Source organism: Lissotriton vulgaris, chromosome 2_1 (genome assembly GCF_964263255.1).
Source record: "Lissotriton vulgaris chromosome 2_1, aLisVul1.2, whole genome shotgun sequence".
In the NCBI taxonomy this organism is placed as follows: Eukaryota; Metazoa; Chordata; class Amphibia; order Caudata; family Salamandridae; genus Lissotriton; species Lissotriton vulgaris.
The window spans coordinates 111,151,599-111,174,575 of NC_141687.1; the positions used below are offsets into that span (position 1 = coordinate 111,151,599).

Here is a 22,977-nt window from a genome sequence, read left to right on the forward strand (position 1 = left end):
AGCTGCTTTTAACACAGACAACCTTAACATCTTAACTAGCCACCTTTCTGTGACTGGATCGGAATGGACTGCCTTTGACTACAATCCGTTTCTCTTGGCAAATTAAACACAACAGGCCTTCCTCTCCCACTGAGCATCATCTGTTAAGTCAATCTGCTGCCACTGGTTCTGGCACAGTTGGCTTCAGGCACTTCTATTGAAACTGACTATACTTACCTTCATCTGTTATGCACCATTTAATATTTTCTTTTCGTTTTGATAATGTTGACTTAATACATTTTTGTAACACTAGTTAAAATTTTACGCCTTTATTCTTTCACCTTTTGAATTCCCTTAAGATTAACAATTATATAAGGGCCCAATTTAAAGTCCTAAGTACGGCATTTAAGTCTTTGAAGGGCAGTGGTGCGGAATAAGTAAGAAAGCACCTTCAATGGTATGTTCCCGGGAAAATGCTGCGCTCCATGGAAGCAAAGCTAGTGGTTGTTCCAAGAGCAAAGAAGGCCACTTGGTGTGGCAGGAGTTTTATCCTAGGTGCCACCAATGCCTGGAACAACCTTCTAAGGCATCTTAGGATCTCCACGTCTCGTTTCTTTCAGGAAGGTGCTAAAACATGGTTGTTCACCATATAAGCTCAAGTGCAAAGGGATACCAGTTAGACAGTGCTCAGCGCCAGGACACCCTTGGGTATAGGTGCACTTTAAAAGCCAGAATAACATAAAATAACATTTAAGGATTTTGCCTACATGGTGCATTTGCTGCAAACTAGTGGCTGTACAGCTCCATCCAACCCACGGGCCCCTGACCTCATATAGAGATGGGTGAACTGCCAGCCCTCAACTGCACAGCCTCGGCTGGACCTGCCATGCAAAGCTCTCTGCTTGCTAGTGTCTTGCCCATCACAGGGCCCCCAGCATGGAGACATTTGGAGGCCGGCTCTCTGTAGGTCGAACCTTCTGCGGTACACATTTCCAGACAGATTTTGCCATACCAGGCAATGCACAAACTGCAAAATGTCAAAATGGCCCATACGAATCAGAGGGAAAAAACAGAGCATGTCACAACTAGATATTTCTTGTTAAATAGAAACAAACCCCTGCATTGAATGCAGGTTGTACAAGTCTGTCTTTATGTCTATTTGAAAGTTTTTAAAGATGATTACCTAGAAAATGAATGGAACTAGTTTAACACTTATCCATAGCAGAGAACTGTCCTTGTCCCTTGTGTAACACATTTAAGAATATATCTACCTTAGATTCCAGACATCCAAGAAGCATGACAGTATGGGGCATATGTACAAGGGGATATTGCGACACGAACGTCACTTTTAGCAACATTCTGGAGGCGATATCCCTTTTCCTTATTTACAAAGACCTCCTTGTAAATAAGGCTCCTTTCAGTCTTCACTTAGCATGAAAGGGGAGGGCAGTGAGTGTTGCAGTGGGCTTTCTGCCGCAACACCCATTTGTTTTTGATGCTGACCCGTGTTTATAAGGCTGGGGAAGCGCCAAAAACTAAGGCCAGGGAATGCCTTGCCTTAGACTGGCAATACGAGTAGAAATTATTAATTTCTCCTCGTAGTTTGCTCTTTCCATGTTTGCTACAACACACGTGGAAAGAGCAAATTGCCTCTCCAGATTGTTTATGTGCAGGAAGGTGTCCCTTCCTACACTTACACAATCGCTCCTGCAGCCTAGTCACCCTTGCAACATGGCGCAAGGGTGCCTGCGCTGGTGCTAGGTAGCTTTATTAGCGCCAGCGCTAGGAGAAACACAGGGGTGCACCATATTTCTGTAAATACAGCACATCCCTGCATTTAAAAAATGTCGGAGCATGGATTTACCAATTTTGGAGTGACAGTGACCTATGACATTGTGTTGTAAGTATCCCCCTGGGTATCTTGGCAACTTGATACACCAGTTTTGACTCCAGCTATACACGCCGAGAACAACCTCACAGCAGACGAGGCACTCTCAATAACTCATATAACATAAGAAGTGACATAAACAAATGGCAATCCCATCCTTTCCAGAATTGAAAGCAATCGGTTCAAAAACCCAAACTACAAATTGTAAACGCACCAAAAATACCAAAAAAGAGTACGTGAAAGAAATAGCAGCAACGTCTCAACTCTAATCAGGGACATAACGCAGGCCCCTATGGCGCAGGGAGGCTCCCAACACTTCAAATATCTGTCAAATATGAGATACTCAGGAGAAGGGGAACCAGGGGTCAGCACATTCAGCAGACTGATTCCACCATTTGAGGTTACGACACTGGCTCTTATGTTTCGCTTTAAGGACCCCCGGAGGAGTAAGTGGTACGCGTAGGACAAGATCATGGACTGCTAAGTGAATACTTGGGTCCAGTGGCGTAGCTAGGCCTTTTGCATGTAAGAGCTGGGGGGGTGCCGCCCCCAAAACTTGTGCCACCTGGGATGGAACGCCGGCACCTGCGCCCTCCCCCTCCTCTTTGCTACGCCACTGTTTGGGTGAGACTTTCCAATACATTCAACAGGTCAATTTAATAGTGACTTTTCATACCCCTTTCTCACAGATCTTAATTACAAATGTCTAAGAACATACATACAATCCACTGTATAGATTAATTCAATTACCACAAAAATAATCTATTGTTACATGGGGGTATCACCATTGTTCCTAGACGCCTCATAAAACATAAATAGAGTAAATGAAAATTAAAAATAAACCGTTGATGTGCAAGTCGATCAACAAATAAACAATTTAACATTCTCTGCAAGCTAAGAGTGAAAAAAAGGATTGTCAATATGCACATACATTTAGAAGTTCCTGTCCTATTTTTGGTATTTGCGAATGTAACTGAAATCCTAGCGACAGTATCGCTCAATCATATTTTAAGTATCTCTCATTCATATTTTAAGCAGCTTCAAAGCCCAGCCTGGCAAGGTATTTTACTCCACATATCTTTAGGATACTTCCAGTTTGCATAAATATATGCCAAAGAAAAACGTCCTCCAAAATTCAAAAGAAATAGCTCATGTTATATTCACAGTTGAGATGTTCTGGGGAAATACATATTTCAAATAGCTATCCAATTAGGTTCTCTCTGCAAGAGGATTTGTGCACTCATTGGAAATATCCACAAACTTTTACGACTACATAATGTTTTTTTTAAGTTTAAACTTTATTAACAGAAATAGTAAAGAATACATATGAAGAGTAATAATGAACATGAAATACCAATCATACAAAATGAATACTACTAAAGGGGAAAGGGAAGGGAGAGGGGGAAGGGGAAAAAGGGAATGTCTCAACAAAACAATACCAGCAAGAAAAGTACCTAAAGCACAACCCATAATATATCAACAAGAAGTAATAATAAGTAAACTGTACAGTATAAATTCCAAAACTGCAATAATTAAAAAGAAAAAATGAGTAACAACAAAAAATAAATCAGGAAATGTAAAGACAAGAAAAAAAAACTTCATGGAGGTTTTCGAACTTCATCTGAGGTAGTAGGTGAAATGGCCGAAGATGAAGCAATAGTTGTCAGGAGCCATAAAAGATCCCTTTTAATGGCTAAAGATACAGGAGTAACATTGTTTGTGTCCAATCTATGATGGAAGCAGACAGCATTCCACCTAGCTTTAAAATTGACTTTGTCAGCTTGTTTCCAATTTCAGGCTATTAAGTGAAGGGCAATTGCAAGCAGCAAATCAATTAATGAAGGACTCTGGTTAGAGTGTGGCCAAGAAAGTGAACCCAAAAAGATGTTGGTAAAGGAAAAAGGCATTTGGGTGTTGAAAACGACTATATAATGTTATATAAAAAATATACAGCTACTAGGTGTCTTTTACTGAACTGGGTAGCTTTCACAACAATTTATAACTTCCCCATAGGTTAAAGTCCTCGCTTCTATAACATTGTACCCAGCAGTCTGGAAGCTGCCCACATATACCACAAATGCAGTTTTCTATATTTTGTAAGACATTTTCACATTCCACATATTTTTCTTGGTGCCAAGCTAGTGTTTCAGGACATATGACACTTTTGTTTTACAATTGTTTAATATATGATTGACTCACTCTGGCCTGTGCAATGCATGGCAATTTCCCCACCAGCTGCAATGCAACTTGGGAATGCATTGGGAGTGTCGAGCTTGGAAAGAGGAGAAAGGTAGGTGCTGTGATGCGGCCAATAGCGACCCGGAGATGGGCTCTGGAGTATATTTACTTTGAGGTCATCTCTGCTCATACGCAACCCCAAGTAAGCATCGGTAAAGGCAATAGGTCTGCGATTCATGTGCTAATGCATGTAGCATAGATTATTAGAGTGAGAAACACACGAGTGTGCCAGCAGGAGAACTTCAGCTATAAGACAGTCCCTCAAGCAGCTGAATGCAAGCACTCAAAAGGAGATGGAAGGATGCCCCTTACCAGCTTAGGGTGAGAATATTCCACTGGGCTGAGTGAAGATGTGATTGACAAAGTCTCAAATCGATGGCTGACAGAGTCTAGATGAAGAAAGCCGGTGGTTGAAAGGGACATAATATATGTATATTGTTAGCAATAAGTCTGTTTGACAGCCTCGCTCTAAAAACCCTGAACTAAAAATGAAAACAGCTGGGCAGAGAGGTCGTCATGACACCACAGCAGGGAACAATATGAGTCTCGGTGCAAAAAAACGAGAAAAAAAACAGAGGCTCTTGTGGATGGAGGAATTCAACCAAAAAGAGGAGCTGCAAGGATTTTACCTGATAAAGAGAAAATTAACAGGGGAACCCTGCAGGCGTCAAAGAAAACAAAGTGATGGACTTTCGCTGCATTCACCTACAATAATTTTTTATGCCACACCATCATTGCCTTAAGTCTGCCTATGTTATGTTATGTTATGTTATGTTAACTGTTTTTGTACCGCGCACAGCTGCCCCAGCAAAGGGGCGTCCTGGCTCCATAAGAAGGTATACACAACACAGCATAAAAGATACTCAATCAGAGATTTTTATTAAAAAGGAAGGTTTTAATGGCCCGTCTAAACTGGAGTAAGTCATCCAGTGCCCGAATTTCAGCAGGAAGAGAGTTCCACAGCTTTGCGGCCACTACTCGAAAGGAGCGGCCACCTGTCCTACTCAACAAGAAACGTGGGACAACAGCCAGGTTCTGACCCATCGATCTCAAGGATCGAGAGGGGACGTAAGGGGACAGTAGGTTCGTCAATATTGGGGGGGCCGTGCCTTTTAAGATTTTAAAAGCCAGGCAAAGCACCTTAAACTCAATCCTCCGACCAACAGGCAGCCAGTGGAGCGCTTGCAGTGTTCTCGAAACCGGACAACGCCTGGGCAATCCCACCACCGCTCTGGCTGCGGCGTTCTGCACTCGCTGCAGCCGCGTGAGTTCAGCCTGGTTTGTTCCTGCTAGCAACGCACTGGCATAATCTATCCTAGATAGTACTGAGGCTTGGACCACTAACTGTCTGGTGGGGGCATCGAAGAACTTAAGTACAGGTCTAAGGCCCCTGATAATGCCAAAGCAAGAGGCTGCCACCCTCTTAGTATGGCAGGTGAAACTAAGAGTAGGGTCCAGCCAGACCCCAAGGTTTTTTATCTCCATTACAGGAGAAGGGGTCATTCCTAATTCGGGAGGCCACCAGTTATCATTCCACCGTCCTGCCTGCTTTCCCACAACCATGACCTCTGTCTTCTTAGTGTTCAATTGGAGGCAGTTCTGATTCATCCAATTGGCCACCGCACGTAGACCCTCGCAAAACCTGAGGGCCTCCACATCTGAGTCCCCACTCAACGTGACCGTCAGCTGCGTGTCATCCGCGTAGGATACCATTGTCAGGCCCCAGCGCCTGACTACCGCAGCCAGCGGTCTAACGTACAGGTTGAATAAAGTGGGGCTCAGGGATGATCCCTGTGGGACCCCCAGTGTCAGCGGGTAAGAGGTAGATTTACCGGGTGGGATAGCAACCTGGAATGATCTGTCAGAAAGGAAGGACCGGAACCAACACAAGGCGGACCCCCTGACGCCTGCTTCCTCTAGCCGGCGCAAAAGGATCTTGTGAGAAACCGTGTCGAACGCGGCACTCAGATCTAATAATATATATCAAAATATCCATAACGAATGATTGTATGCATATTTTTTACAAAAATATATTAAAATGCTTTATTAGAATGGATTTTGGACTTGAATTTCTAGTCAATACAGTAACTATTTGAATATAAAGAAGTCCCTTTCTCTAAAAGAATTTAGGAATTTAGGAATTTAGGAGGTTACATATCCATGAATCCTTGCATAAAGCATGCGGATCTGATCGCTACAATCCATGAAAATTTCAGGGGTATCAATTTTAAACTGTAAGTAGACGATGAAGAAAGCCAATGATTTCCTCGCGTTCTGGGTATGGACTTAAGCCAAACATATATAACTTCCTAATTACCAAAGAGTTTTTTTTGCAATTTTATATAGCGCAAACTCGATCCAGGGTTGTTGGAGCACATTACATGAACACTAGTTACATTACACATGGACACATTCATTTTTTTAGGCACTGGGATATCCATGTTTATCATTTTTTCACACCTTGTTGTACTGAGTGACATGGAAAGGTCAGGATTGTGCCGCATTATACGGGTATTCCTGTCCTTTCGTAGCACTAGCGCAGGTTTGGCTGTCTAGCGCCAATGCAGGCACCATAGTGTCATTGTGGGCAGGAATATTTTGTGCAGGAAGGGACATGTTCCTGCACAAAAACCATCCTCAGAGGCATTTTCCTCTTTCTCATGGGCTGAGAAATGCAGGACATGTAGAAAGAGGAATAAATGAGGAGAAATAAAGATGTTTTTCGTCATTATGCCTCACCTGGGGAGCCACACATTCTGATGAATTTTCAGGTCTACCACTAATGGAAAATCCGGGACTGCACCAAAATCAATGGGTGGGTGGAACACCCACACCCCACCCATGGAACACCTACCTGGGGCAGCGTAACGCAAGGCACCTATTTACACTACCTAGTGTTACTTCAGACTCATCAAGTCATGCAGGGCCATGCAAGGTGACCTTGTATGGCTTGATAAATTTACCTTAGGTTTTGCGTGGTGCAAGGGCGATGCAAAACTTTGATAAATCTGGCCAAATATGATTTGCCCAGAATCACAGGATGTTGAGATGATGCCAAAATTTGCGCCTAGTTCCTCAGCTTCAAAATCGGCAGTTCTGAGCTCTTACATCCCATCCTCACTGTTTTGGTCTCAACGATAGGTACTAGTTTGAATATGTCACCCACGTCATGTGTCTGCTCATGTGTACAGGGTTGGAATTCAGGGCACTGGGAGTAGCTACTGACTCCTGCCACTTACCCTGCTGTCCTCAGTAACCACGAGCAGAAGGAACAGTTTCTATTGCCTCAGAGTACCACTGACGCGGTCCGTCATTTTATTGCTTTGCTACTAGAGCCACATTCATAGAGTAGCTTATAGAGTTTAAAATATACACCGAGCTGTGACTCTTTTGACTTGGAAACTCATCTCCCCCTCGCCAGACGTGTATCTGCTCTTGATCCTTCTGAGGTCGATAAATGATCTACCATTGGTAACATGAATCACTGTTATTTACAGAAGTAAGAAACGGAAAGACTACAGTAGGAAGTAACTTGCAAGTATTCTTTCACATGAACATTTTACCCATCTAAGCTTCCCTCCACCGTGAGCCCATCCTTGCCTCGGGTTCTTTTAAGAAAGTGAGCATTTTCTTTTCACCTCTTCACGCCCTGTTGTTCCATAACCGAGCACATTTTCCAGTAGTAAAGCTCAGACAGGCCAACAAGAGAGCCAGACAAAGAATCCCAAAGTGAGGAGGGGGGTGGCACATCAGGGGTGTATGCGAGGCAGCGCACGTGCTCCCGGAGGAAAGAAATGCAGGAGATCAAAGCTAGGCATGACTTGCCTGACAAGGAACGAAGTTGAACTTCGCCGCCTGTTCTTAGCTGACAAGATGAAAGGCTTGTCATAGCGCCTCTGGAAGTCTGAGTCCGAATAAAGAATAAAAAAGACTTCACCTTCGTCCATCCCCATCTCCCCTGCTTCTCAATTCAGGCATCAGAGGCTCAGACACTGTGATGTCTGGCCTCCATTGTGTTTGTAGTGTTGCAGTCCCTTTCGAGGGGGCTCTGTGACGTGTGGGCAAACTCCAGTAGGTTTAGTGGCCACTTTGTCCTCCTGCTGTAACAATTTATGTAGCTCTGGAATCTTTTCAAGAACTGCAAGTAGTGCTCAGGTGCAGAAAAAAAGTTAAAGTATCTATTTCTATATTTGTGCAGTTCGTAGTCGAGTGGCTACTCAGCATTCTTGTCCTACCAGTTGTTACAAGTCTGAGGTGTCTCTTTAAGCTACCTGTTAGAGTAGGAACTGCAAGCATGTAAAGGAAAGCGTCACATTCTTGGGTCTGAATGACATTCTGTGGGTATGGCCTGAGGGCACCCCAGCGGGTCATGGTTCTATCCTTAAAATGAACAACAGGGGCGATAGTCTAAAACTATTGATTTAAAAGTCCTTCCGAATCAAACTAGGCATGGTTGAAGTTGGTCCAGAGAGTGGGTCCCATGTCACTGCAGACCCTTCCTCTGTGTTTGCGCCTGGTGAACGTATTGCAATTGATTAGTAAGATTTCAGTGGAGCACAGGTTCTATGTTAATCTTCAATGAGGTTCCAGGTTTCTGAGGCTTTAGAGAGTTTGTTATGCAGTTGTTTGTTACAAATGGCTCCCCATTTCTTCCTGTAGACCCTCTGCCACCCACCGCGCAGGTCTGTCAGAGTGGGAAAAGAAAAGGTTCAGAAGAACTACTGTCAAGGTCAAGCAGAGGCATCACCCGGAAAAAATGGATAACTAAATTGCATAGTTGAACTTTGAGACTTTGGGGCAGATTTACGAGCCCTTTGCGCCACTTTTGCGTCACTTTTCCCATGTTAAATGTGACGCAAAAGTGGGGCAAAGGGCTTGTAAATCTGCCCCTTTGTACATAATCTTTATTAACACAGAGGGTAAACAAGGAAGAAGAAAAAGATTAAAGAAAAAGCAAAATAAGGAATACCACATTTTCATGGCCATGCCCAAACATACAGTTGATTTCACCAATCAAGCAAATGTAATCTTCCCCAAAGGAACCAACACTTTAATCTCGTTCCCACCTAGAGTTCAAGAACAGTACAAGCACATTTACCTCACAACACACCCAGAAATGCCACAATTCAACAAACACAAGGCACTCTTATAAAAGCAAAAACATGTGTTAGGAGCCAAGGAAGGGATCACGAATAGAATCACAGGCATGTAAAAGAACAGGCTTGAATATTGGAAATCGTGCCTCCAGGCTCTAAACATCTTTAGTAATTTAATCCCACCATGGCCTACCACAGCCCCATGCACCTGAAGTTTACACCTGCCTTCCCAAGCCCATTGGAATGGAAGCACACCACTCCCACCAATCACAATTCGACTCCTGCAGCAACTCCACATCTGTGAAGGGAGCAGGAGGAGAGAATCCTGGATAAGGGAATTCACACTAAGGAAATGATTTTATTATTTTTCCTGACAGCCACATTGGAACACAACCACAGCATCAAACTCACCATCAGGCCAAGATGAAAGAGAGCATGAGAGGCCAGGAATGCTGCAGCAAAATTGCTATTTGTAGTCAGAAATCAGAACGACTCCCAGGTAGTGTCCTGGGCACAAGGAAACAACCACAGGAAGGGTAACACAGCCAACGAAGAAAGAATGTAAGGTCTGAAGTTCACAGAAATAAAATAAAACTCATTAGCTACTTACAGCAACCTTATTTGGAAAACAATGATAAAGCAAACAATGATACAGCAAACTTATTTGTGAAATAATGATAAAGGTAAAACGGAGAGAACGGCGAAAAAATGAATAAACCACTGACTCTCATGAAACTCTTTGAAAGTCTATGGGAAAAAAGTGCAACAATGGAGATTGGGCAAAAAAAGGGGAGCTGAATAAGGAGGGTGTGTTAACTATTAGACCATCATAGCAGGAAGAAAACCCTTGAAGGCCAATTGTCAGTGCTTAATTTGAGCTGGTGGTTGAGAGTGGGGTCCATCAGCACTCATTTTTGGGGACTGGCACTTATATTGCTGAATCAAACATTTATGAGAGCAAGAGAGGAAAAAACACCCAACAGAAAGGCAGAGGAAGAGAAACACCAAAAAACCAAACAAAGGGCGAAAGCAGGAACCCACCAGATTCAGGCTCAGTCGCATGGGAGGCCGCTCGTTTAGTGTAAAAGCTGCGTCAGCATGGAATTCCCTTCCTGTTGAAATTCGCCTGCTGGAGGACCTCTTGACTTTCCGGAGGGCTATAAAAACATTCCTGTTTTAGCTGCTTTTATGTTTTTCTATTTTTTCTGTTGTGTTATGTTCTACCTTGTCTCTGCGCCGGGACGCTCCTTGGCTGGAGTATCTGTGCGCATAATAAATTAATATAACATAACATAACATAACATAACCGGGATGTGGTGGATTTAGGACTACACAGCTGTGTTACTGGGTGAGTGGCTAAAACCCTACTCAATCAGCAATCTCAATCCTTGTCAAGCTGAGGGACGAGAAAACCCCAAATTAACCTGTGCTCAACCCTCTGGTAGCTTGACAGGATTAACTTAGAGGCCATGTGTATGGTATTTATGCAGCACTTCAAGCAGTAATAAAGTAAAAAGACAACACAGGACAACTCCCACACCAATTTAGAACAATAAAGCAAAATGTAATAAATAAAACATAACCAAAATGACACAAATCCAATCAGTAGAACCGGAGTTGTGCAATTTTAAAGACTTAAGTAAAAATAGCCCCTGGCTATCTGGTCATGCAGAACCAGGAGAAAGTCACAAGTTCAGGCCGACCGCAGTGGAGCGTAGGTCAGATACACGGACCTGGTTAGTCCCAGTGAAATGTTACCCTCTTAGTCCAGCGCAAGGAATCGCGTTTAGGGTGAAGGGGCTCACGAGGAGCAGAGAAGCGTCGCGTGTGGTCATCAAAGTAGGGCAGAGAGCAGGCCTGGTGTCATGAAAGGTCATTGCTGTAATACGAAGATCCCACTGTCATCCACCCGGACAGGCAATAGCTTCACATTGGCACTCTACGCGAGCAGTCAATGCTGTAGTGCACAGAGTTGGGTTGAAGGAACTTCACTCAGGCAGGCTGTGTGAGAGACAAGGTTTCGGAACCAACAGGCCAGCTCGCAGTCGCAAAGAGCCTAAAAAATGACATTCCGTCTCTCTGAGGATGACCACTTGGGGGTCAGGGACGTGCTCTAGCTGGATCTGGGTGCACGTGCAGTTAGTTAGGAGCCTGTTATGTCTCTGTGGCTCTGAACAGGAGGCCCGCAGAGGAGCCCTTGGAGTCACTCTGAGTGTCCTGGGTTCAGGTGAAGGTTCAAATCGCTCTGGATCAGGGAGGAGGGCAGCAGGGCAGCAGTCCGGCAAGGAAGTACCCCAGCAGAGTGGTGTTCTTTCAGCAGCACAGCAGTCCTTCTACCTGGCAGAGTCTCCACAGGTCCAGAGGCGTACTGAAGAGTTGGTGTCTGGAGTCCAATATTTATACCTAGACCCTCCTTTGAAGTGGGAGAAGCTTCTAGGGTTTCCCCTTTGAATTGTACAGGTTTCCTGCCTTCGCGTCCCCTGGCTCCAGACTAACTACAGGGGGTATGCAGCCAGGGGCGTAACACAGGCCCCCGTAGCCCCCTTTGTGTGGATGCAGGACACAACGTATTCAAGTGTAAAGTAGGGTTGGTCCAGCTCGGCTCTCCCATCCTGCCAGTGATGGTCTTTCCAGTCACTCCTAAGCTCTCTATTGTGTATGGCTGTCTAGGAGGAATACACAACGCCCAGCTGTCAGCTACGTCCAGTCATATGCCCCAGAGACAGGCTGCAGGCATTAAATGGCTAAGACAGGAAAATGTCAACTTTCTAAAAGTGGCATTTTCATAGTTTTATTTCAAAAATCGACTTCACAACATTGGGATCATAGGCCAGGATCTGGGCCAGTATGAGCATTTTAAATTTGCCCTTCCACAGGATGGCATTTAGAAGTTAGAACAGCCTCTGAACTTTTTTAAATTGGCGTGAAAACTGCAGGAGTCAAACAGCCAGGGGAGCATGCCATGACTCTACCTTCCTTAAAGTACTCTAAGGCAGAATTTACCTTTTCACTGAAAAAGCGTATTCCTGAGAGAGGCTTGTAGATCACCAGAAAAGAGTCAGCAAAGCACAACATTGGTGCTGATTGCCCTCCCCAAGTAATCAGTAGCATCTACGTCAGTTTGAATAACATTTGACTGTGTCTTGTTCAATCGTAAATTGTCTTAGCTTGGGAGGGCTTAAGGTCTTTCCGTACCGCCAGCAAGACTACGCTGGCTATGTCCCATGAGTCATGCACAGTGCAGCCCAATGTGCAGACAGCATTAATGGACCGAAATGCTAGACTGACAGAGGAAAACATATTTTGCCAAAAGCATCAATCCTCTTTGAATCCATATCCAGAGGAGTTGTCTGGAATGAATTGGGATTCACTTTACTGGTTGAAGCCTGAACCACAAGTTTCTCTGTTGTAGGATGTTTAGTAAAAAAATATTTAGTATCGCCAGGAACCAGTTTATGATGTCTGGCCACTTTCCTATTCACCAATTAGCAAGAAACCGGTTTTCACCAAGTTATCAGTGAGGGACTTGTTAAAAGAAAGCAAAGACTCGGACATGGCTGGCTCGGCTGCAAAATTTCTATAAGGTTGTTTGTTTTAGTCCTGACTGAAGGCAGCTATAAATCAGATGATAACTGACCACTATTACAAAATAATCGTTTTATTTTCTTAGTGGCTCAAGTGGTGAGTCAAACCCTATCTCAGGGGAGGTGTCAAAACCACGGGCCTCTTGTAAATACATGTAAAAGTTATCATCTGTATAATGAGGGAGGAGAAATTCATCTCCATATCCACCATCATCAGCCCCATACTGGGGTGTCCCTAGTTCAGAGTTATAGACTATAGGATAATGGAGCCTCCCCTAAAGGTACTGAGTCAAAGTCAGGATGTTTGGAGACTGGTGGTGCTTTTATAATCTCATAACGCAAAATCAGCCAAGATCAAACCCAACAAAGGGGCAAATTAGCAACAACGTGCGATAATTATCGCAAACCGCGGTTAGCGAGATTTTTATTATCGCCTCCTATAGCTGGATTTTATCACGGAGATTACGCAGTATTACCAACCTTTATCTCCAAAGCGATAAAAAATCCAGCGATAGCGGCGAATCCCATCTTTAACATGAGATTTCCAGCGATAAAAATCCAATCACTAAGGAAAATCTCGCTAATAGGCAGGTGGGGACTTAGCCATAGAATCTACCTCCTATTGACTATTATGGCTAAGTCAGATTTTTACCAGATGTAAAATCCTAGCGCTAATCACGGTTAGCGCACATTTTTTTATTGCGTCGCGGGTATTGCTAATAGGCAATAGCTGTGTTAGCGACTGCTTTCAGTCGCTACCAGGTTGGGTTCGCCCACTATGCATGTCCTTAGCGATAAATATCGCTGACATGCAAAGCAGGCCCCAAACCGGTCGCTATCGCCTGGAAGCTGTCGCTAACTGCTGTTAGCGACAGCTTGGTAATTGGGCGATAAAAAAAATCACTGCTTTATCGACAAAAAGTGCCGATAAAGCGGCGATCTGGCTCTTGCTAATATGCCCCTCAGTTTGGTAAACAACATTGGAATCAACACTGGATCTTCTTTTGGCACCTGTGGCGCCAGTATTGGAGTGGACACGTGAGGACCCCAGCACGGGTCTAGAAGCGGGAGATGGAAGCTTTTGCTGGTGCCAGTAAAGGACTTGCAGTAGGTTTCAAGGAATCAAATGGTGCACCGGAAGGATCAGATGGCGGTAACCTGGCTCGAGCACCAGAGGTTATTTGGTGCCTTGAGGTGCACCAGAGGTGGCCGAAAGCACATGGCCTCCTTAAAGACTTCAGTCTGCTGTACCATTGCTGATTCCCTGAGGAATCCAGGGAACACCCGGATCAGATGAGGAATCGGCTCTGCAATCGGAGAGTTCGAGGGTGATTGGCCTTCTCTTTTGAATATAGTGGCGGATCGGGGTCAAGCCCCACCTTGCTTTTTTTTAATTTGCACTTAGTCTTTGACCAAGACCTATCAGAGGACTTCGAACATGAAGTTGACTGGTCGCGGCAGTGGCTCAGGGGCGGGCTCAAGTACGGTTCAGAAACTTGGATCAGGACTTGTGCGAAGGCTACAACTTTTTCTTGTGTTCAGAGACATATAAAGCTTTATTTCCTGTACTGGATCACTTTTAAGTGCATGGCAGCACATTATTGCACAACATCGAGTCGTGGCCCGAGCCCTGACACCACAGTCATACCAGGGCATAACAAAGTCCAAGTAATGCTGCGCAGGAAAACTTATGAAGAAAAGTTTCCAGATTCAGTCTGGCGCCTGGAGAGTATTGTAAGGAGAGAACTCTGCATTTAGAAATATTCATCATAATCTGCAATTTATGCCTCATTTTGTGGACAAAACTTGTAACAGAAAATTGGTTTTTATTCAGGTGCACACAACACTGGCCCGCTCATAGTGAGAGCCATATCCTAATATTTTCTATACCAACAAACTTCGGTAAAAACTGTGGGGCATATTATCAAGAACGGCGATAATGGGCTTGATAATATGCCCTTGTGAATTCCCATAGAAGCCCATGTTAACACTAGAACCTGGGCTGCTATGGGAATTTACAAGGACATATTATCAAGCCAATTATCGCCGCTTTAGCTGCAGTTTACTGCGGCTAAAGCGGCGATAATTTTATCGCCGCTCTTGTTAATATGCCCGTCTTTTTTTGTTGTTTAAACAATAAAAATAACGCACTTCCAGACAACTTAATCTCTAGCAGCCAGATTCATGAAGCTTAATTGAGCTCGCAATTCGGAGAATCTGGCCCTTTGCGAGCGCAATTGTTGCATTTGGGATTCATCATCCCAAATGCAAAAATCGGTAAATGCGATTTCGCTAAATTGCGAGGCATTACATTTAAGGAATCTCTATTTGAGATTCCTTAAATGCAATTCATCAACCATTTATAATTTGCGAATTCGCAATTTCGGGCCGCTATTTACTGCGAGGTCAAACCTCGTGGTAAATAGCGAAAACTTAGAAAAATGCTTTTAAAAGCATTTCTCTAAGTTGCATGTTGCACACACACATGTCCTTTGGACTTGTGTGTGCGCAACACCGATGTAGATGACATTTCAGGGGTGCTACAGGGTGTCCTTTGGACACCCCTAGCACCCTTGAAATCGCATCCTTATTTGCGATTAGCTAATTGCTAATCGCAAATAAGGAATAACTCCCCATTCATTCCTATGGGCCCATAGGAATGAATGGGGAGTTATTCCTTATTTGCGATTAGCAATTGCTATTCGCAAATAAGGAATGTGTAGGAATCGCATTTTATTTTGCAATTCCTACATGAATCCCGTTTTGCGAGTCTGTAATAGCGATTCCTTATGAATCGCTATTAAAGACTCGCAAAACGGGTCTTTGATGAATCTGGCAGTAGGAGTTTTAGGAAATACAAATAGGCGGACCTTTTACTATTTGAATATCAAGCCATATTAAGGCTCTTTCAATATGTCTCATGGCTCATTTATTGGAGATAGAGATATAATCCTGGGTTATTTTTGAAGGAGATATCTGACTCCCCAAAGGCACACTGACATATTTACCAATATTTTGTATCCGGTTTGGGTCACAAAAGTGCTGCAAACTGCCACAAAGTGTTTTGGGGATTTTCTTTCCAGCACAAATCCTGGTTTGTGTTGGAAATTCATACAATAATGCAAAGTTAAGCATTGTGCTGTTTTGACCTACTTTATTTCAAGGGGTTGTTCCGAGGTTGGCACATAATTGCTGCAATGAAAGTATCCATTAATTATGATGCCAAGCCCAATCTACTAAGAATTGTAAACAGAACTTTGTGGAAAAATTTACTCTACTTCACGGCAGGCATATTTTGGGGAAAGTTTTCTATTCATACAACTTTTACAACTTTGCAAGTGTGCCATACTGTACAGCCCACATACCAAGTAAAAAAAGTGATATACTATGTCTAAGAACAATATTTTGTACTCTAAGGATGCCCTTCCATTACCAAACCTGTTCTTGACATCATGCGCGCACCCAGGCATTATGGTATGTAAAGTACGCCAGCACAGGCTGAGAGACAAACATCATCATTACTTAATAAACATGGTGAGCCTCATTTATGAAAAGTGACGCATCGCTGCGTGAAAACAGCGATGCGTCACTTTTCACTGCGCACTCCTTACGACATTCGTGATGCGTCATGTTTAATGTATGACGCATCATGTCGCAAGGAGTTACAGATATGTCAGTATTTCTGACGTATCTGTAAGCGCAAAAGTGACGCATTGCTGGAGTGTGTCACAAAAGTGACGCAACTTCAGCAATGCGTCCTTTCACAAGGGGAAAGCCCCATGTGAAAGGGCTTGCGTCAGTCTTACGCCTGCTGTGAGGCAGGCGCAAGATTTTGACGCAACAGCATCCTAAAAGTGACGCAGTGAAATCTCATAGATTTCACTGCGTCACTATTACGAGGCTTTTTGCGGGGGAACGCCCCCTCTGCATACATTATACCTGACGCAGGTATAATGTGGCGCAGGGGTTTAAAAAGTGACGCATCTACCTAGATGCGTCACTTTTTAAATATGGCGCAACGAGGCGCATTTTTTACACCGCTGGTGCGTCATAAAAAGTGACGCACCGGCGGCACAAAACTGACGCAAGGCCTTCATAAATAAGGCCCGGTGCTTTTTTGCTCCCTCCTTTTCACGCAAGGCAGCACAGCAACATTTGCTTTTGCGCGGCATTGCATTAGAAACTTGCAAAATCTTTTCTCACATGCCTAGCTATGTACATCGTGAAGGGAGGGCCAATGGAGTTACATAGATGTTCCTACAGTCTTCCTACACTCAGCAGCGCACCTTCCACTGCTGCCAATTTGCTCAGATCCTGGGGGGATGGAGTGCTGGGCCTTTCCCCAGGACTTCACCTGTTTGCCTTGCACCGCTGATGCTGCAGGCCGTGCCAGGGATGCTAAAGTCCTGAGGGTGCAGAAGAAACAGCTCTTTTGTTCTTCTGGTGGGCAATTGATTCAAGCGTTCAGCTTTCTATGTCAGAGACACCATGCAGCTTCGTTGTACCTTTCTTCAAAGCATGCTGGGCATTTGTTGGAGAAGCAGTAACTTGGTGTAAATTGGCATCTTCAAGTTCTTCAGATGTTTGAAAGGTCTTCATCCTGCAGGGACTGGAGGTTCATGGTTGACCCATTCCTCCTCTTAAAGTGATCAGTGACTGTACTCTACCCGTGCATAGGTCTGCATTATCTTTTTTGATGCTTTCAAGGTCTACACTTAGGGTGTACAACAGTGAACAAAATGTAAGTGCATTTGGTGTAAAAGGAGAGCAGGTGTCTTTAGTTTCCATGTGGGAGACTCAGTGCACTGATGCATCCAGTGCAGGGATTCCAAAGACAAGGATTCTATTATCAAAACCCAGCATCCCCTCTCATCACTCATTGGCTGTATCCTTGTCTTTGTAAACCACTCTTATGTCCGACATCTCTGCAGTGCCTGGCTCAAAACTTTGAGGTGGGCCCCTTCATAATACAAAGACCAGATTCAGGGTTTAATAAAAATGTCCTGCCAGGAAAGACAACAGCCAGTGCAACATCTGGCACCAGCTGGTGGTATTAGCTGTGTTAGCTGCCTTCTCATTAATAAATATGGCATCTTTTCTGGAAAATCTATAATATATGCTGTCCCAACATTTAGGGCTGGGAATAAGGTCCTTCTGTAATCTAACTCCCCTCTTTAAGACCGGCCTGGGTTTTCACTATTCAATCGCCACATACATACAGGAATCTCTGTTTGATCCCAGAGTCACAGATTTCAATCACTGGGTTCACTCAGAATTTCCTCCTTCACAAGTCGATTAAATGAGTATCACTGAGTCAGGTAACAACAGCATCAGTCATATAGCACCAAGAAACCCCTTTGGTAGAACATGCACTTAGCATTTGTTTCTTGAGTTCTTTAACAAAAACACACTTAGATAGAGGAGAAGTGGAGAAGTGTGGCTCAATGGGTAGAGCCGGCAGACCTCAATGCAGAGCTCTGGCCATGGACCAGGGTTTGATTCCTGCCCCGGCGGGTCTCGGGCTCATTAATTCCCCTGACCGGATATTCTCGCCTCAGTGCCTATTCTGATCATGGGTCCCACGCTTCAACTCTGGGCAATAGCTTGCTTAGTCTCCACAACGGCCCCCACAACGCAAGGGATGCCTGGTCTGCACCATGGGGGTGCCCAGGAGTGGACACTTCACAGGGAAAGCCAGGAAGGGTTCCCTTGCAGTATTTGTTCAAGCGCCGGGAAACCCACTGCGGGTATATAAGTACAAAAATATTTACATTTATAGACCCTGTAAGAATCACAGGAGTAGGAACCTCTGAGGGGACTTTAGAAAACGGGTCGATATTCATGCATTGCCAAGGAGAGACCTATAAACAATGTGATACTAAATATACCTGACATATCTGAAATTATACTTGCCTTGTGTGTTGCTTTTATGACTGGGACTTAATTTGGAAAAGGCTGCGATATGTACTATGTATATTAGTTTTATGACTATATATATCCTGGAGTGACCTTCGTGAAGATGTCTCATACATTGTGACTATATTGTTTTTTCGTTGTACAAGATTTACTGCAAAATGCTAATAGAAAGAATTTATATATATATATATATAAACACACACATAGATAGATAGATAGATAGATAGATAGATAGATAGATAGATAGATAGATAGATAGATAGATAGATAGATAGATAGATAGATAGATAGATGAAAATAGTTGAGTCCACCTCGAAGTGTGTAACGCAATGACTTATTAAATGTATTGAGGTTTTAAGGACACCTACTTTTGTGTCTTTCACTCAGTTTTTACCACTATGCTAACCTTTTACTGCCTTTTCACCAAGGTTTCATGCACTTCTTCTATCAAGGCCACTGGTTGAAATGTGACCCCCACTCCCTCTAGGCCTTATAGCTTGTCGGTCGACCATGATGTATAGCGTTGAGCAGAACTGCCTATAGCGAATGACGGACATAAGGGCAGATTTACAATATTTTGGTGTAGGGCAGCGCCCCAAGCCTTCCAGTTGCGCTGCCTTACGTCAAAAGAAAAGGGATGGAATGCGTCTGCAGGATACGGTGCATTCCTGTCCTTTCTGCTGGCGCACAAACTGCAGACACGCAGCAACACAGGTCCCCATGCACCATGGTGCACGGGTATCTGTGAGGTTGGCATGGTTGTTTTTATGCCGGAAGGGACACCTTTCTGCACAAAAACAATCAGAGGAGGCACTTCCCTCGTTCTATGTGTGTTGCAGAATGCAGCACACATGGAAAGAGGAAAAAAGAGGAGAAATGTAAACATTTATCCTCATTATGCCTGCTTTGGGAAGACGCTGGTTTTGGCGCGGCCCCAGTTTTACGCTATGTGTTAAATCTGGGGCAGTGTCAAAAACCATGGATAACATTTCCGCAGGGGCATGTGAATATGTTCCTTAATGTGTGATACTCAACCCCATCCCACGCCTCTCATGCCATTCACAGCCCTGCCCTGTCGGTCTTTAGCCAGACTTCCTTTCGTCTCTCCTGTCGTCTCTTACCGCATCCTCCCTCTATTTATGTCTCTCCTTCTCTCCTCTCTCAATGTATTGAGACTAAACTATTTTGTCTGATGCCCGATGGAGCTACCTGGTTTAGCTATAGGGGAAATGGGCCGGGGACTCCCTCCTGGGTCGTCACCTACCCAGTCGGACTTTAGACAGACTTAATTTCGTCTCTCCTCGTTGTCTCTTCCTCTATCCTCCCTTTCTCACCTTCCTTGTCCCCTCACCCCTACGCTCCATTTATTTTGCCCTCCATGTTCTTTAAATGTTTCCCATTGAGACCTAGCTACTTGACCAAAGCCCGATGGAGCTACCTGATAGCTATAGAGGAGATGGGTTTTGGGACTTCCCCCTCGACCGTCACCTACCCAGCCGGACTTTGGGCAGACTTTCCTCCGTCTTACTGCCGTATCTCCCTCCCACCCCTTTACCCTTACCCCCTTCCCCTCTACACTTCACTTATCTCGTTTTCTATGCTCTTGTAATTGTTTGTCTAGCAACTGATGTAAATTGGAACTGATGTAATCTTGAAATTTTGTGGAACCTCATGTAAAGCGCTCTGATACCTCCGGGTCTAGCCAGCGCTATGTAAAACTCTTAAAATAAATAAATTAAATAAAATACATAAACACTGGCTCGGGGAGGAGTGGGTGAGTCAAAGGGCTGAGAGGGAGCGCGTCGTTTAGTGCCAGTGCACCCAGGGGTTATTATCAAAGCCTGTAACGTGACTATGTGTTGGATCATGAAAGAAATAACAGAGGCATTTATGACAATTTAGAGATTAAGAAGCAGACACGTTGAAACAAAGGGCGCAGAACACACGTGGCTGGGCCTAGTGAATATGCTACAGACACACGAGCATGTGTGAAGACATGCTTGTGATTCACCAATCGTGTGTTTGCCCTCATAGTTAGGTATACTTACAAATACTTTTTGCACACGAGTAATCTCCCAGTGCTGGGGAGAAGGCATTCTAGCTTCTGACTGCCCAAAAAAGTTAAGAAAGAGCTGCAACCCTATTTGTGTGTTTCGAAATATTTCCAAAGCCCGGTCTTGCCCGAAAATGATGGGAGATGTGCTTCTTCCAGTAGTGCATAGACTGGGAAGGCACATAAGTAGTAGCTTGCATTATTGTGACTAATACAGGATTTTCTTTGCACGGCGATGCTCTGGTGCAAGTACCTGCCACGGTAATAATCGGGGAGCAGTCCTTTTGTGTTGTAAATTCTTAACTCCGCATCTCCATGACTTGCACACTTTTGTATTGATGATGATACTCTGCTACACAAACAAGATTGTACAATAATGACTATGAATGAGCCCCTCATTCAGCCGCCACTCGGCCCCTCCCTCTGCACCTCTGTCAAGACCCGAAGCCTGACCCTGGCTGTGCTTGTCTAGGGCGTCACCCACCCCTTTGGTGGAATGCGATCATTACGAGGCTCTGCATATCCACACAAAATATATATATATATATATATATATATATATATATATATATATATATATATATATATGTGTGTGTGTGTATATATTGAATCTGAATGGAATTCATTTACATAGTCAATGGTCATGTAGAAATCTGTCCTGGATCCGCCTCTCGGCCAACATTGGACACCACCCAACCCGATGTATAACAACAAAAACAGAAATACAAATATCCAACCTGAGCCTCGCTTAAACCACATTGAGACAAATAATGATAGGAGTCTGTATTGCCTTAGGGAGAGAAACAATTCCGTCCAGTATTTCCTCTTGCATCCTGTTCGACTATATCGTATTAGTACCAGTGGCGTAGCTCGCCCATGTGGTGCTCATTGCGGACCCTGTGTTTGCCGCCCGCGTTGGCATGTAAGAGCGGGGGGAGGGGGTGCTGGCGATTCTCGCGATGACCACAGCTACGGAGGGGGGGGGGGTGGGCGCTGCACCCAAAACTCGTGCCGTGGACTTTCCCCTTCCCCCCTTGCTCCACCACTGATTAGTACAATTATTATAAAACCATTGCATGCTTCATCAAAACCACATGCATGCTGGACTCTGTCCCATGCTACAGAGGCATCCTTCCATGGCTGCAGACCAGGCATCTCATGTGGACTTCCTTGGTGCCAGCATGACTTGACAAGGACCTTAGGGCTGTCCAAGGTACTCATTCATCATGCCCTAAGCCCTTGTTTCAGAATTACTCAGAGCATTAAGCGCATTACTCAACATCTTGTACTGCCACTGCAGCACTTATCAATCAGCAGAATGGACTGAAGAGCCAGCCTGTAGTCCATCTGGCGTCAAAGCCACCTCACTCCTACTATGCATCAAACACTCTCCTCACGACTTCTGTTCTATACCTCAACCCTCCTTCTCTACTGCAGTGGAGTGTAAATACTGCACAATCGCTTAACAATATCAAGTATATAGACAAAAAGATTTTTTCTAGTATTCCTGGAGTGCACTCTGTAGGTGCGACTCATCTCAGGATTTTTTAGGGCCCCCGGCAAGACTTATTTTGGGGGCCCATGTTTTGAAAAAACCTTGAGTTTGATTGCCCACGTTCTACTCATTCAAGCCCACATGATGCCAAACAAATTTTCACAAATGGAGTCACTCAAAAACAGTTGAAATATGCCTTTCCTCTTTAAGGATGAAAACGCATACTGTTCTTATTGTCAATAAGTTGAAATCAATAAAAGTCTTCATAAAACACAAAAAGAAAGACGCCTTGCCCAATATCCCCAAAAATTCTTGAAATAATCACAGACTTTAGAGGCACGGTTAGGCAGAAAGGTGATGGATTTACATAGAGAAATAGAGGTAAGACCGAGAGAAATGTCCCTTCCCTAGAGAGCCTGTGGCAAGGTGGGGGCCCGGGGCAATTGCCCAGTGTGCCCAAGCCTTAAATCGTCTCAGGGTGAGATCACTGTGTAAAGGAGCTCCCTTGCTGTGTTTTCTCCCTGTAGATAGAGACATATTTTGTATATTCAAGAGCAATTAGCTTTCATTGCAGGAGAAAAGAATCTTACTTTGTCTGCATAATTCTTTATTATTTTATGGTTCAAGGTAAGAACCTAGACCAGCTGTTTCACCCCAGAGGAGCATACCGGGCCAATTATAAAACATCACTGGTTGCAGATCTCTCCTGGAAATACCTTTGCTCTATA

At 44.2% G+C, this 22,977-nt stretch overlaps 1 protein-coding gene across 1 annotated transcript in view; it reads right to left on the reverse strand.

Moving 5' to 3' along the window:
• PITPNM3 (PITPNM family member 3) overlaps positions 1-22,977 on the reverse strand; it is a 1,845,859-nt gene that overhangs the window by 1,444,524 nt on the left and 378,358 nt on the right. The window lies entirely within an intron of this gene.